The sequence below is a fragment of the Cyprinodon variegatus genome, unplaced genomic scaffold, assembly GCF_000732505.1.
Source record: "Cyprinodon variegatus isolate N-32 unplaced genomic scaffold, C_variegatus-1.0 Scaffold37, whole genome shotgun sequence".
Lineage (NCBI taxonomy): Eukaryota > Metazoa > Chordata > Actinopteri > Cyprinodontiformes > Cyprinodontidae > Cyprinodon > Cyprinodon variegatus.
The window spans coordinates 813,247-830,602 of NW_015150490.1; the positions used below are offsets into that span (position 1 = coordinate 813,247).

General features: G+C 34.4%; 1 protein-coding gene across 2 annotated transcripts in view; it reads left to right on the forward strand.

The window, feature by feature from the left end:
* tmem121 (transmembrane protein 121) overlaps window positions 1-17,356 on the forward strand; it is an 80,572-nt gene that overhangs the window by 44,741 nt on the left and 18,475 nt on the right. Inside the window, exon 2 of one of the 2 annotated variants that reach the window (XM_015368913.1) lies at window positions 357-463. The exons of the other annotated variant lie outside the window; for it this stretch is intronic. The gene's annotated coding sequence lies outside the window, so the exon portion shown is untranslated. The remainder of the gene's footprint in view (window positions 1-356; window positions 464-17,356) is intronic. 2 annotated transcript variants of the gene reach the window in all.

Here is a 17,356-nt window from a genome sequence, read left to right on the forward strand (position 1 = left end):
CCATTCTCTACAGATTAAAACATTTTTTTGTATAGTTTTAAGTCTGTATCAATGAAGATTAGAGTTAGTCAGGTACCAATGTATAGGTGCAGGTATGGAATAAAACTGCATCATTTAACAGGAACAGAAAAAATCATAACATTAATAAAAATTATTGCAAATATTTAATTTTTTTTAACTCTGCATCCCAATGAACAAAATAATTGCAGTATGACTGGATAATAACTGTGTCATAAGCAACAAGGCAGCAAACACATCATTAAAGAGTGCAAAGAAAGATGTGTTGCACTGGTAGAAAGATCATGAAAAAATCCCAAACCTAGCAATTATTATGCAAACTGTGCTTCCCATTTCAGTCATCGAGCCCAGCTAGAGCAAGGGAGAATGCAGCTTAAAGCAGCCAGTGACTGTGGACGATATTCTTTTTCTACACAGCAAACTTCAAAGCAAGGCCTACATATCAGTGAGTAAACATAATAGCTAATAAAATAAACAGTGATATTGGAATGAGTTAATTCACTCATGAAATAAATATACAGTATATTCTCAATCAGTTTTTTATTTAATTTGAATACTCTCTTTGTTTAATACAAAATCAAACAGAGGCTTTCTTTAACTGTTGTTTCATGTTCATGTCGCTGTGAATGTGTATTTCCGTAAAAGACAAAACAAAAAACAAAAAAAAACAAACGACCCTTTTGGCATTGGGAGGGCCATCTATTCATCTGTGAGGGCATTGCACATGTGAGCATCAGGAAATGTGCTATCTCCTCTGTCATAACTATAATATTCGGCTGAGACTTCCAAAATAAAGCACCGGGTCTCGGTTATGTGCTCCACAGGTGCAAGTGGATAGTGTGAGATCAGAGGGGCCTTGATGTTCGACCAAGCAGACAGATCCAATTAATCAATTAGCACACCAAACATGGTAGAAAGTTGGAATGGAATGGTTTTGACAGCAGGGATTTATCAGTTGAAAAAAACACATTTATATTGTTAATATATGGTTTATAAAAGGTGAGATTGTTGACAAATTCCAGTTGTTAGAGATTGTTATCGTATAAACGTTATTTAGCTTTTCTTAAACCCAAAAAGGAATCTGGGTACTCTTTAGAGTGACAACATCAATGCACCAAGTGACATTATAAAACAAGTTACATTTTGCACCTATTATGTTGAGATAATGGAGTTAAAAATTTTTCATTCTTTAAAGCGGAAGAAAATAAGAGGTTAAGGGGAAGAAAATACTTCAGAATCCCAGCTGTAGCCTACCTGAATGGAACTGACATTCAGGGATGGCATCCTACATACAGTACCTCAGTTGTCACGTGGTTTATTCTATCATCCTAGTGCTGTCTACCCATTCTCCTCAGACCTATACAAGAAATACAGTTGCAAAATGTGTTGGCCCCAGATATCTACTCTCTTAATTAGCTAAGGGATTATCTAATAGAAGACTCACCAAAATATGTGATACCTGTAATCCTTAACCTTGAGATAATTTTGCCACAGGTTCTAAACGAGAATGATACAGTTGTGCATCTTTGATGCTAGAGGAGGCTTCCAAAGGCACTCAGCGTAGGTCAAATGAGTTTTTTTTTTTTTTTTTTAAATAAGACAAAAATCAGAACACCAGCTACTGTATGTTGAGTGAGAGACAGAAAAGTGGAAAGAAGAAGAGGAATCTGAGCTCAAGGACAGAAATGAGACGACCAGAGCACTTCCCTCTTGTGAATACATTTATTATCAGACCAAGAAAGCAGCCTCAAGACTCCAAAGTACATTTGCTCTTTATGCAAACATTCATTTTTGTTCGACCTCCAGGTTCTGAGAAGTTCTTTTTTGATTTGCACTGTTTTATATGTATATTCATTTCATTTTGTCTTGTTTGCTGAATTGGATTCATGTTTAAAGTCAGGATCTTTTTCCTAGTTATACAATAAAACTTGTCCCAACTCCTATTTCTGTAGCTGCTTGATTTGAGTTTTCTTTCCTAAATATTCTATACCCTCTATGGGTTTTTTTTTTAATTATTCTTGTTCTGTTTTTTAAACATATTATATTTGGAGACTTGGCCTGATTTACTGTAGATAGTTAATTTCATACTATAAAATAATGAAGTCCATAGAACTATTCTGCAAACAGACGCAGCTAGGAGTAATGTCATTCAACTGAATATTTTTATGAAATATTATAAATGCTTTACAATGAATATATTAGTGCAGCAGATGTACATTTTCACTTAAACATACATTCTTGTCTGTTTACCATGCACATTTCTATTTTGTGTGATTATGACTTTCTTATCTTTTGTTTATAGTGAATGAAAAAAAAAATCAATTGTGAAAGGCTTTTTCTGCAGAACCAAGGACATACTGTAACAACTGTTCCTCAGTAGGATACACACTTTTGCTGATAACTTTTGTTTAATCAGAAAATCAAGACAAGCTTCGATATTTACCTCTTAAATATGATCAAAGATAAATGAAAACAAAGATATGAATGTGTGAGTATTATCAAACTTATTTGGGAATCATAACTACATACCTTGATTATCTATACTCACAATTTGTAATAATATCTGCTGCAAATGAGGTGTGAAAATATTATTTAATAACCCAGTTGTTCCACTGTGTATAAAAAAGGATATAAATGTGTTACTTTTTGTCTCTTAACGCCGTGCATTATAGATATGTTTTCGTTATGCTGTACCTTATTTTTTTATACATGTTGGTATCAAAAGTGAGACCACAGGTCTTCCCTGACTAAGTCCCTTCTCTCCTGATTGCTTAGTTTAAATGGTCAGTCAGCTCTAGAAAGAGCCCTGGGTGTTCAAACTTCCATTTACAGTTGATTGAGGCCACTGTTCTTAAAGCTGCAGTTTTTCTTAATCCTTTCCCAGATTTGTGCCTCAGGACAATCCTGTCTCAAAAGTCTACAGTTTTTGACCTTCTGCTTGGTGTTCTTTGATATGCACTGTTAACAGTGGGGCCATATATAGGAAGGAGATGCCCCTTTCCATATGAATCTGAATTACCATAGGTTGACTCTGCTTAAGCTGTAGAAACATCATCAGGATGGTAACAGGAAATAGCCCCATCTGAAATTTGTGCCTCAGGGTAAAGGCTACGATTACTTATTTAAATGTGATTTCTTAAATCCCTATTTGTAATAATTTTGTAAAAAAAAAAATATATATATATATATATATATATATATATATATATATATATATATATATTTAGACTTATTTGACACACTGCTGTAATATAGCTAACTGTGGACAAAGCGTACTGCTGGGATTACTTTCCAAATGTGCTGTAAAGTTTACCTGATTATTGTTGCTCACCGTGGCTGGCCATATGAAGCCACAGTGTGCTCATCTTCTGATTGCATTAGAATGATATGTAATATAAAGCTCCAAAACAGTTCAACATATTGCAAGGCTTACAAAGACGTCAGACCTCAATTCAAAAGAGATGCTGCAACAGGAACAGCATGAGTTGAGCGCAGATTAAAATATTGACCTAAATCTAGGATACATTTTTTTTTTACTGTTATTTGTATACGAGAATCAAAGTAGTTCTAAATACAAAAAGAGCACCTCTAAGGTGTACAGTACCTATTATTGTGTCCAGTGAATGTACATGAAATTAAAGCCATTAAAGTCATATACAAATGCTGGACCATAAATTATTTTTGTTTTGACATTTTCTTCAAGACAAGCAGTCACAGATACACACATATATCAATGTCTTCTTTGGTTTTTCACTTAAATATTTAATTTGCTGTCAGAAAAATGTTAATCAACCATCTGTTACCAAGGTAGGATACAACATGAGTTAGATGTGATTTACGCCTAGATTTATACATTTTACATACATACATTTTAGTTATGAAAAATGCAAAAATTTGACTCGATCTAGAAGCTTGTAGATTTTTTAAGGTGACTCTATCTCATTTGTGCTCAGAGGGAGTGTTTGACTTGTGTCATATCACCTACCATACAATGTTAATGCAGTTTTAGGCAAATAAAGTATGTCAAATCCCTCTGTATAATTTTATTCACAATGTTTTAACAAATGATATGTGGTGTTTTATGCTTAAAGCAATGTAAGATAACACATGAGTAAGGATGTTGCTGGATTATGATTGTTTTCTATATCGTATAGCATATTCTTATCTAGGTTATGAACTATTCTAGGTTCTAGACTATTTCCTACTTCCTAGCTTGACCTGCCAAGGAACTACTGTTTGGAATTATTTAAAAGGTATGATCTGGTACAATGCACCAAAATGTGAATCTATGTTGGAGTAGAACATGATCCCTTTTTTAACCTGTCCAGGGTGTACCCTGCCTTTCGCCCGTAGATAAGCGTGACAGAAAATGATGGATGGATGGATGCTCCCTTTTTAAAACCAACATTTCATTACCTCATGTATGTTTGAAAATGTTTTAAAAGCTGTATCAGCATTGTTTCCATCATTTATGTTTTTTGGGTTATGGTCAAATGTCATACTGACCTAGTAAATAAACTCTTTTATGTCACATGTAATACCAACTGTATGTCAGAAATTGAATTTCAAAATCTGTCTATTCTAATCTGTTTTACTGTATGCCATAGTGAGACATGCAATGTTCCAGAATATCCAGTAAAAATGCTTTAAAATCAAAGCCCAAGAGCCAACAGTTTAACAATCTGACACTGCCTTCCTTTTGCTTTCAAACTGAACATAGAAGCTGTTTGAATGGCTCATTATTACAGACACAGACTTGCTCAATGTTCCACTGCTAGCGGGCTACTCTGGTGTTGCGTTCCTTCCTAAGATTTCTCCCTTCCTCTCTTGTCAAGATGCATTTTATTCCCCCTCACTCTTTTTTTTTTGTGTGTATTTCTAATGATTTAAAGCTTTTCTTGCAACACACCAAAGAGCTAGAGTCTCATAGAATCTTTGACACTAAGGCAAATGGGAGGCTGAATATTTATGAATGGTCTTTAACAGCAGGGAAGAGTCGAGCTGCTGGATTTTTCCTGTCTCTTGTGTCTTTGGCTGCTCCCTCTTCCTCTTTTTTCCCCAACCCCAGTCAGTGTGTTGCTTCCCAGTCATACGTGACGCCTAACCTCTGTATGAAAATCAGCAGATGATTAATTTTGTTTGTGTAGTTAAGGTGGATGTGTGTGTTTCTGCCTGTGTGTGAAGAAGGCAAGTGGGTAAAAAGAGAGAGCAAGGAATCATCGAAAAAATTATGACTACTGCACCCTATAATTAGCAAAACCTAAATTGCATGTCAATGTGGAAGACAGTTAAATAAGGCTCAGTGCCTCTGAGAGGACATAAGAAACCCCAAAAAAGAACTATAATCAATGGCAACACTAAAAGCAAGCCAAATAAGAAGCCCTTGGCCTGAATTTTTTTTTTTTAGCATTTTTTTTTTTTTGGCAATACTGAACTGCCAGTAACTTTTTAATGAATTGCTAATTCCCATTACTTGTTAGCTTTTAATCCGTTTTAAAATTCAGTTGCAAATCCTAAAGCAGCATTCATTTAGAAACACAGAGCATATTTTGAAGAAAAGACAGGAAAATCTGCTGTTATTATTATTTTTTTCTTTTTTTTTCTTCACACACGCCTGTGAAGGTGCAGGCTAGCCTGGAGTGCATGAGCATGTGTGCTGAATACATCAGCATAGCTTTTTACCAGATGGAGGCTCCTTTCACTTGAAAAGGCTGCCAGCAGTTGGCTGATTGATGAAACTAACTTTTTTGCACAAAACAACCCTTGAGCTGTATGAGACCTTGAGTTTTAAAGAGACAATATCTTTTCAAGTTCATGAAACAGTATTTGCATTATGAGTTATAGGGGGAAAAAGTTATCCAAAGCACTAGTGATGACCAAAGTTTCTATAAGCGTGTCATTATAAATTAACCAATACAGTGTCATCATGGGTAAAGAATACTACCTCTACAAAAGTAAACCATCCCTCAGTATTCAGTATGTTTTTTTACTTCTAAATAGTTAATTCATCTAATTTTATTCTGATACCCCTGATTGAAATCTGGAGCAATTAAGTTACTATATTTTCTAGGGATCTTTAATGAACTAAAAACATTATTTGATTGAGGGATTCATCTTACAGTACAGGGCAGGGACAACGTTCTGGAGCAATTTAAAGCATGGCAGTATGCCCACCAGCAAAACCAACAGATCCAACATGGAGAACATTTTTTATAGACGTAGCCATGAAGACAAGAAGAGTGTCTGACTTACAAATTGGTTGAGTGACATTGCTTTTTCAAAAAATTACTCCATAACTGGCGTCTATCAAAGTCTGCTTACAGTGCACACAGACAAAAAATAAGCAGGGAACTGCCACCAAAAGTATGAGATGCTTTTTTGTCCTTGGTCTAAGAAGCGTGAGCATTCAGAAGATTAGCTCACAGAGTTTTGAGGAAGAAAAGGGTTTCTGCTGCTCCACATGGGTGATGTGAAGCCGCTGTACATAAAGAGTAAAGTGAGGCCAGAGCAGAGAGGAAGAAAAAGTGTTCTGGCTGCACTTACACAATGTGAGGTTAATCTTCTTTTTACAAATCTTTCTTAGGAGTAAATTTATATTTTGTGAAGGTAATAATCAGAAAAAGAATAATTTTCTTGTTGTCCCAGTAATTTCCTTTATCTCCCTAGCTTTTCTGTTTTAAAAACATGTTATCTTGCTCGATTTTTCCCTCTATACCTTTTATAGAAATGAGTATCCAACCCACATCCACAGTTTGCTACACTCCTATAATTCACATTGATGTTGGGCATTTAGATTCTTTTGAGGCAATATAAGTTAAAAGTATCAAAATATCACAAATCACACTTTAATATGACAGATTTACACATTTATATCCACTTTCTTCTTATGTTACGGTGTGCAATGATTACAGGGATTTACTGAAACAAATGTAACATATAATTTAATATGTTATTTATTATCATCAACAAACTGAGAGTTTTGATTTTTATGCTTGCATTGCCTTAAAATCGCTAAGTATAATAACATAGGAGAAAGTCTCGCATTTACATACAGTATGCAGACATCTTTGCACTACGGCAGCACAGAGCTGACAAACCAGTGCCTGTAAAGAACGCAATTAAGCTCAAATGTCACTGAGGAAAGTAGGCATTTACAGTATAAAATCTATATACTGTACAGAACAAAAAAAAAAATAGTATTTATAAAATTATCTATATAAGCAAACCTCATCATTATTTGACAACATAGATAAAGAGGACGCTGTGAAAGCTTTTTTGTATCAAGATGGCCTCCGTAGGTACAGTCGCACCATGAATGTTTTCCTATTATTTCCAAATTACCTGTAAATTTTAATTTTTTTTTTTTTCAGACTATCCAGGAGTGATTAATAGATACTTTAACTCATAGATTCGAACTATTTGTTGTTTTATTTTTTGCTTTTTTATCTATGTACTGTATATTTCTTTTTTAAATATCTTTATGAATAGATTTTCTTGTTATTATGTATCCCATTTTAAATATTAATCAAAAACCACATTCATTAACATCAGCACATTTATCCATTATCTGCTTCATTCTCACATACAATTAAACCAAATTTCTTTAGTTAACATTATTTCAACCTGCCCCCTTTATGCTGCACATATTACCTGTCTGCTGTCACATAATTAATGATTGATTAATATGTCAGATTTTAATCACTTGTCTGGATGACTTGTCTGCATGTTAATTATCTATAAATTACTGTAAAGCACTGTTTGGAAAGCATGACACTCCAGAAGTTTATTAGCGTTGCCCATCTGTTTGAGTGGCTCAGTAGAGCTGTTTACATCATACAACCTGGTGTTCTTGTCATTCTTTGAAGCTCTTCCTTAGAATATTTGTGAATGAGGCTGGAATTAAGCACATCTGAATATGCCATTATTCTTAAGCTCAAGTCACTGATGCTTAAGGTGCACAGCAAACTCACTTAACAAAATAAGATGTAACTGGCAGTCAAAAATACAACAATGCAAATCATCAGATGTACTGCGTTCACCATTAGTTGTTGCAAATTGCATAAAAAATGTTTCATGATTCTGTTCAGGCCATGACCACAACATTCAAATGGATCTGAAAAAAAAAAAACCTGATCTTTGATTGATATTGATATTTAAATTATGCCCTTGAGTTACTATTTATTTGGCTGTATTGACCCTTGTTTTAATTTATCCATTTAAAGCATGTAACAGTTACCGGTGTGAATTGACATAACCAATTGGCATGTTAACAGCTGTTTGGGTAATGGAGATGAAAAATATGAGATCTCAGTTAAGGGGAGACATGTCTAAAAAAAGACACTGTCAAAATATTTAGAAAAATCAGATGACAACAAAACTCAAGTGATTAATTGCAGATTCTCAGTTACTTAAATTTGGTAGGTTTATAGTCTATCACATTTTTTTATTTACTTACCTCGGCATGCTGAATGCTAGAATGAGCTAATACTGGTAAACAGTTAGACCTGTTTCCTGATTAAGTTACAAAAAATATTTTGCTCTCTTGGGGCCTGTTTTACTTTATTTATAGAGCATTGACTTTTTTACCCAAAGATTTTCAGCGACTATATAATCATATATGGGAACACTAAAAACAAGACAGTGATATCAATAGAAAAGTAACTACTTGTGGACAGCCTTACATAAAATGTTTTTCTTTAGCTAAGCCAATAGCGAGGCAAGATTAGAAATGAAATGACAGCAGCTTTAGTTTAAATGATGCAAATCACACATCATCTCTGTGGTCACACCATAAAACATCAGTATTTATCATTTGCATGGAAATGCACCATGGATGGAAAGTAGAAAGAAAATCTTGGTTAAATCAGTCTCCACACATAAGAGATTAAAATAATGGGAGAGATTAAAGGAAACAGTAGAATACTCTGTCCTTTTTTGCAGTATAATGTGCTTAAATTGGAATAATCACATTTTAATGCGGCTGAATATTTCAATCTTTTCACATTTCACATCTGAATAGTTAGACTTAGCATCTTGTTCACATTACATTTTTTCTTTATTCCTCTATACTTATCAGTAAACCTTTTAGAGTAACAAAGAGGTATTACATTTTTATGTAAATGGCTTTACAAAATATGTCATCACTTTTACCTCATACTGTTTCCTAAATAACAGTATTGTTTAAAGGAAAACATTAAGGCTAAAGTGCCTAAAATAGTTTTTAATTCCATTCATCTAAAGGCATTGGGAACATTTCGCACTCTCTTCCAAACTAAAGGAAAATGAGGAAAATAAAAATGAAATTGTTAAAAACTACCAATATCTGCATCATTATTTACAAACTGAAAACTCTACTTTATAAATTGATAAATATTTTACATATTAGATTTTCTTTGAATAACTAAAATAATGTTGATGTAGGGCTGAGCAGTTCATTCAATTTGCGATATGTTATCACAATTTTTCAAAATAAATTTTTTCAATTGAGGAGGTACTTAATTTTGGTCACATTACATTTAAAAAGTGTAAGACAATGACTTTTTCACTTCAGTCCTTTAGCTGGCAGTAATATACTTAAAGTGGGTTTGTGACCAAACAAAGAGAGAATAGCAGCTAGTGAGCTGATTTATGCATGCATCCAAGTAGCACCAACACTTTCCACCCAACAGTATCAGTAAAGCCCAGTGGCCATAGACCCTGGACAAGTAAGCTCTCAAGATAATGACAAAAAAGGAAAAACTGAAGTTAAATATCTTGCTTATGGTTAATGCAAAGGAAACTCAAAATAGAATGGCTAACGCAACATTGGTTGAAAAGAAATCTAAATTTTTATTTTTGGCAAAATAGTTCATCCCTGTGTGTATTTCTATACGACCTGTTTCTATAAACTGCTTCTGGTCCATGTTGCATGAACCAAGTTCATTTGCCTAAAATAAGGAGTTCCATGACAATTGCATTACATTCTAAAATCTGTGTGAATTTTTTATTTATAATTTTTTATTATTTTTATATATTTTTTTTGTATATTTTGTTCCGAAAAAAAGAATGGTTGATGTGACACCAAACATCTTGGTTTGGCATGACCAGTTCATAAAGTAAATCTTGTTGTTCTGGAACCAAATGTTGTTCACTTAGTGGTGTGCATGGGTAATTTTTTTTTATTAAACATCTATTTCTATATGACTTCTGTGGTTGTTTTTTTCCTTTTCTTATGAACAATTTCAACAATACTAGAGGAACAATGTCAGTTAGGACAAGGGAAGAAACCTAAATGAATGTTTTTCTTTAATGTCATGGAAAATACAAGCATTTTGATCAAATCAGTATGCTGATGAGGCAATTGTAGGTAGACTTCGAGAGCTGTGGAGAGGAGGAAGATAGTAGAGTAGTACTTGCAGACAGATAATCAAGTCTTTAACGCAATACCTTACTTGGAGAAACCAATGTTCACTAAATAACAGGCTTTTACAGGAACATGCAATTATGGCAATGGATCACAGAAATATGTCTAGATCTTTTTTTGCATTTTAAAAATATTTAAGTTATTCAGAAGAGAAAACAATGCTTTGAATTTTATCATCTCTAAATATTAACGATGCTTGTAGTTCCCAACAAACAGTAATAATGTATGTTATTTTGGCAACTGCAGATTGTTTGACTATAACCTTTAAAAAAGGAAACACACTTAAGGAGGTGTCACAGAAAACTCACTCTGTGCAGACAAATTGTGAAACTTTGCCCGACTGTGTTAGCTACACATTTATAGCAGCAGAAGTGCATTGTGAACATCAGCTTCTGTGTGGACAGTGATGTTTTTTCCCCCCTCAGTAATAAGCCCAGAAAGAGCTGTTAGGCACCAGGAGAGCCTTTGTAGAAGGAAACACTGAGTTTTTGAGGTGTGTGCAGAGAGTAAAAGCCAAAATAGGTCGACAGAAAAAAAGGTGACGAGCCAAGACTTGCTATGTGTTATCCAGTCGTTGTCTCACCTTGGTCTGAGACAACAGTCTGGAGTAGTGCAGAGGGTCTTATGGGGTTCTGTTACCTTAAAAAAATAGTCCTGCTTATGATCTCATTTTGTGAAAGTCGTGGATTTTTGTTTGTGTAAGAAAGTTGCCCTTTTCCGTTGAGTAAGAAATGTAGATGTCATTTACATTAACTTGTTTTTGCAAGTCCAGTTTCATTCGAACAGAGCAGACAGGACTTTGGATATTTTTATTTTTTTTATCTAGCTTTCTTTAGTCATGATTTGGTCTGCACTTTGCTCAAAAAATCTTATATATTCGTGATTATCTGCCTTACTGACAGACCACAGTTGAAGAAAACTGAAGGGTTGTTCAGCTGATAGGATGGTCAGTGTCGAATGTGAACCACTAGAGACTCATTTTGCCTTACAGACTTTTCAGACTTTACACTGATACTAGAACTTTTATGTTGAACTGTGGTGCATTTTCCTGGAATAATAGCAATCATGTTATGTAGTTATGGGGTTTGTCAGTAGTGGACAGGATGGTAAAGGGAGACAATTTCACAACCACTTTGGAAAATACTCTGTAATAGTCAACCCATCTTGAAAGTGAACAAGACCAAAGAGATGCCACAAGTAAGAAAAGATGAAAGAAACATTTCACTATTTAGCAAACTTTTAAAAAAGTGTCTAGAAAAATGTATAATACAGCATAATCTACCAACCTTTGAGCAGGTAAACATTCTTTTTATAAAGCGTACATTTCAGTTTTAAAAATGTTGGTTTGGATGTAATATTGTAATTTTAAATGCTGTGCTTTCATAACCTGTGAGTCTGAAATCAGCATAAGTAACAGAAATATTCAATTATCGTTTAGGTACGCTTATATAGCTCCTTCACAATTCAATCAAATACAAACAGTCTGGTTAAAAAGTTTCTGTCTAAGCAAATCTGGCTAATTGCCTCAAATTAGTGACTTCTGCTACCGATCATTTCGTTGTTGATGGCAGCTCAGCCGGCGGTGTGAATTGTGCTTCATCTTAAAAGAACACCTGACCAAATGCAGTTTATATGAGAAGAAAAAAACAGAGAGGATAAGTTTAAAAGCTTGACAAAATAAGTAGAATGTATGTAGCAGAGAGAGTAAGACTGGGGTTTATGTCTTTCAGCAAGCTAAGTCTAGAGCAGCATAACTAGAGAGTTAGCTCAATAACCTGGCCACTCAAACTATAAATTTAATCTAAAGTTTTAAGCCTAGTCCTAAAAGTTTAAGGTCTGACTAATAGAAAGTCTGACTCATGGATTAAAACAGGTGGTTGGTTGAACTGGTGGGGAGTCTGAAAACTAAAAGATCTGCCTTCCATTCTAATTTTAGACATCTAGTAAATTTCAGACATCACTAGTAAAGCTATAGATTATGATTAAAGGTCTCTGTTAGGAACATAGAAAAAAAATAAGATTTCTCATATAATATGGGGCTTGGTTATTTAGGGCTTCAAACATAAAAGTATATATTTTTTTGTGTCACTCCTGGATAAGATATTTCTATTTTTTGTAATATTTTAGAGATGAATTGAAGGGATTGTAGAAACAATTTAATATGGCAGTTAAATCAAGAGTCCTAATTAAAAAATAACACCCTGTGTTGTTTTATTTTTGAATTTTTCAATTTTGGCAATATAAAATTTTAGCTTTTCAGTTTCCTCCTGGTTATCTTGCTTATACAGCCTGTTAGGGAGTAAGAGGGCCCCTGTGGTGCACACTGTAATACATACTTTATATATACTATATCCCTTGTTTGTATTATTATGGAACTCCGATTAACAGCTTCTTACAAATATACATTTTAATCGAGTTTGCATTTCTTAATCTCAACATCAGATTATCAGCAACTAATCAAAGTTTAAATGAATTTTAAAATTAACTTCATCTTAACATATCTTTACAGTTTTGCTCATGTTTTGGTGACTACAAGTAAAAAATGTTTCTTGGAGGCATTTTATCACCAAAGATGCATTTCTTCATATCCGTTTGTACACAGATGCTATCCTCTCATGGAAGATTCACAGCCAACAAGATGGTATGTCTGCAGGTTTAATCTTCACATTTAGCCCATGTGCAATAACATTTGGGTGTTTTGAAATTGCTCACCTAAAATGAAGAGTCACTGGATCGAGCGAGGACTGTCAAATTTGTTAGCGCTTAAGCTTGATGTGAGTTGATGGGGTTTTGCTGCTCCTTTTTTTGCTTAAAGGTTCAACATGTCATGAGCTCAGAGATGCTATTCTGCAAATTTTAGTTGTGGCCAATGGATGTTTGAGCTACTTGCTTTGCTATCATCCTTCACCAGTTTGATTGCTGTCCTCCGAACATAAACAATGCACTCTAATGGCCCAGAGATATAGACTTAGCTTGGGTGCACATCGCTGTAAAGCCTGGCACTGAACATTTGCTTTTCTAGTGTTAAGTATATTTTGCACAAAACATTTTTAGAACCAAAAAATATTAAACAAATACAGTTTAAGCTTGCATTCTTGTTCATTTAATGTGAATAATTATGATAGATAATTCTAAAATATGTTCAAGAATTGTATGCATCTCATTAAGCTTACATTTAGTGTGTCAGAAGAGAGACAGAATAACAAACCAGAAGTAAATCAAATTGATATGTTTAATACTTTCAGGTGATAGCTAAATAAAGTCTCACAGTGGAACTGTGAAGCATAATTATCTAAACAAATGCTGCTCACTGCTGAGCACAGCACAATTTGCCACAAGCTTTAAACCTTTATTTCCAATGGATACTGTGGAAAATTGCTGTTAAGAGCCAAGAAAATGACAGAATATTAGCCAACATTAATTTGACAACAATAGCCACAGTAACAGTAAAACAAAAGAAGCATAAGGAAACAGCTGTGTAAAAATTTGATAAATTAAGAATCTAGAATGTGAAGATAAACTATAGAAAAGCCTCATCATGAGAGCATGGGTGAATTCACATGTCAAACTGCACTTTGGAAGAGGGAGTAGCAAAACCATTTTTTTCCTCTCAAAGTGCATCACAAACCAACTGGTTCTTTGAATGTATGCTCTCCTTTCCATGCCAGAACAAGACTTGTGTCATCTTCAGCAAATGTCTAACCCCTGAGATATTTTTAAGAAAGCATTTTGTTAAATTATCTTTTATTAAAAAGCAAAAACTGGATTTAATAAAGAACTTCCTTAACTGCCAAACACCTCATTATCCTTTAAAAGAGGAAGATTTCTTCCAGCATTTGCAAACCCTCTCATGTGCATTCCAGAAAATAGGTTTAAACTGAGAGAAAGATCAAACGACATGTTGGAGGAGACATTTTTGCTTCTTTTCCTTAATATTTTTTCTCACTCTTCTCAGAAATCCTCAGCTAATAGTCAAATCAGTTTCTTCATCACATCTATAGTATCTGATTTAAACCCTAGCTCATTAGCAGTTCTTCAAATCCTTCGTGAATCACGTCTTTTTGCTTTTTATTCAGTAAGGGGGAAAAGCAACACTTGCCGTCTTGTCTGGGTCTCTCTCTCTCTCTCTCTCTCTCTCTCTCTCTCTCTCTCTCTCTCTCTCTCTCACATTCCATTGCTCATTTCCATTTTTTTCCCATTTGACAAAGCTGCGCAAAGGTAACTAGTTCTTGTCCTTTAATCTGCAAATGTACATCTGTTTCATGCAAAAATAGCTGTAACAGGATGAGGGGATGTTTCATGAAATAGAAAACAAAGTTATTTCTGAAGGTGCTCTTTGGATTTACCTACTAAATTGAGGCACTTCGCTATAATGAAGCAATTGAAATACTGATTTGATGCCTTCAGAAAGTTATTCTACCCCCAAGTAGGATATGAGCGAGAAAAAAGGCATGCAAGCATGACTTGAATGAGGTATGGCCACCACCTCCCTTAGGGTTGCAAGATTAGAAACGGAGACAGTGAACACGGAAAGATTTCAAAGCATGGATAAACAGTAAGCTTAGGATTGGGGGAAAAACACAAGGCAGGCAGAGGTTGGGTTGCTGATACAATGATTAAGTTGATCTCCCTGTAAAAAAATACCCAGAATGGAAATAATGTCTTTGTGTTGTGATCACACCCAAACTGTCATTAGAGAAATGAACAGAAGAGCCAGCATCACGTGGATAAATCAATATTAAATTTTTGCGTTGCTACATGGGGAGAATTAAAAGCTGCAGGGTGTGTAATAGCGTGTTAGCATGGTGCTGCTTCAGTGCTAGGCCGGAGATGACTGTCTGAATGTGTGTGTATGTACAGATGAGAGGTAGTGGTAGTGGTAATCACCGCAGCACTCGAAGCTCTTCTGTTTTGCTCACTTTTAAAAATTAAAGAGGTGTCCAGCAATCAGCTGAAGGGACAATCCAATTACCAGAATGGTGAGGTGTTTATAGGCATATAAAGGTTTCTACAACATTGAGAACCACAGTAAATAGAAAGAAATCTGAATTTTTCATAAACTGATAACTGATATTTCGACTTCAGGAGATTAATAAAGTATCTTTTTTTAAGACCTTAGTTCAATGACACCCATTTTCTTAAAACAATAAAGATAAAATTACAGGACAACATTTTGTTTCATTAGATCCAAAAATGCATTTAATGTTTTTTTTGTTTGTGTGTTTTTTTTTTTTGTTTTTTTTTTTTAGGTCAGCGGTTATGTGATTTAGTTTTTTCCTTTTCTAATCTATGTTTTTACAGACTGGATTGCAGTTGGCTCTTAGTGGATTTATTCTGCTTTTTTCTTATAATCTATCAGCTACTATATAGCACCTTAACATACATAGGGAGCAAGCAGAACGGTGCCCCTCTTTATCTTAAAAGTTGGAATGATCATTTTTCAAATAACCAATAAAAAATGTATTTTTATCTACACTACTTCTGAGAATTGTTTCAAAGGTGAAACAAAGGCTTAGTGATAATATGGCAGCAAGTGAAGCACCTTAAATTAAGGATATTCAGTATAAAACCTGAGGTCTTCTATAATAAATAGAATGCTGGAAGCGAACAGAGTCTGATGTAATTGAGAAGTTCAAGTTCCCAAACAATAGAAAACCTTAATTAAGATAATTAACTGTAATTTGCAACGGTGTTTAACTCTGCACATGAGTTTACAATGCTACAATGTCTTTCTTTAGCAATTTTTAGTGTGTACTAATCTATCTGCATATCCATTTTTTAAGTATAATGTTGTTTATGTCCAAAAATTCATTAGTGGCAATTGGCTTTTTCTCCCCATGATTTGGTCATATATTTGCCAAATGCAAGGTTTTATGGTCACAGGATTCAAACTGCAAATGGACTTGAAATTACTTAAGTAAACAGTGTTAGATTTGTTAGACCTTAGTGTGATTTATTAAAAGAAAGAAATAAAAGAAATTAACACAAGCTTTTCCACCTGTTTTTTTTTTTTTTTTTTGTTCACCGATATGTGTATTAATTTTTAGGAGAAAAGTAATCAATTGTGCTCTTTTGGACCATATAGTCAGATGACTGTAAGTATGTAAGTTCATGCTGCAATAATACAATACAGTAGCAATTTGTGTAAGAGCAGTATTTGCTCAGACATGCACACATAATATGGCTATCTTTACAGGGCCTTTCCATTGACTTGCATTCATTTTTAACCCATTTCTACAGTGTAACTGTGAACCTTACCCTAAACCTTACCAGGTTTACAAGTTCATAACTAACCCTAGCCCCAACCTAAAGTTAATTCACACCTTCTAAACATGACCCCTGACCCTAAAACAGCAATTTACCTTATGGGGTCCAGGCATCAGGCCCCACAATGAGCAGTTGGCCCCAACAACATGATATTATTTTTTTTGGGCCCCACAATGTATAAAATACAAGACCCCACAACGTCATGGTTGGAATCAACCCTTTTTTCCAAATGCAGGTTTGATGCCATCTCCGCCTAGTATCTTTTCAAGTTACTGAAACATTTGGGTGCAAAATGTGTAGCAGATGTATAAAAAGTTGTATAACTGGAGCATCATTACTAACAAAGGACTTAATTCATTGTTTCCTGGTAGTTTTGTCTACAGTTGCAGGCAAACTGAAAAAATTTCCTTGGTTATTTTTGAAACCATAAATAGAGCAGTTGTGATCAAGGCAACGTCTAGATAACCTTCACAATGAGGTAAATTAAAGGGGAGGACCAAAATCTCACTATGTGGTGGGTGAAACATTTTGGGCCTTTCTGGTTAAAACAACAAGCCCATACAAAAAAGAAAGCTAGAGTCACATTATTGTCCTTCGGGTTTTAACTGAGGCTCAACATCATCATGTATTGTAAAAATGAGAAGAGATCCTAAACAATTTGTCATTTTA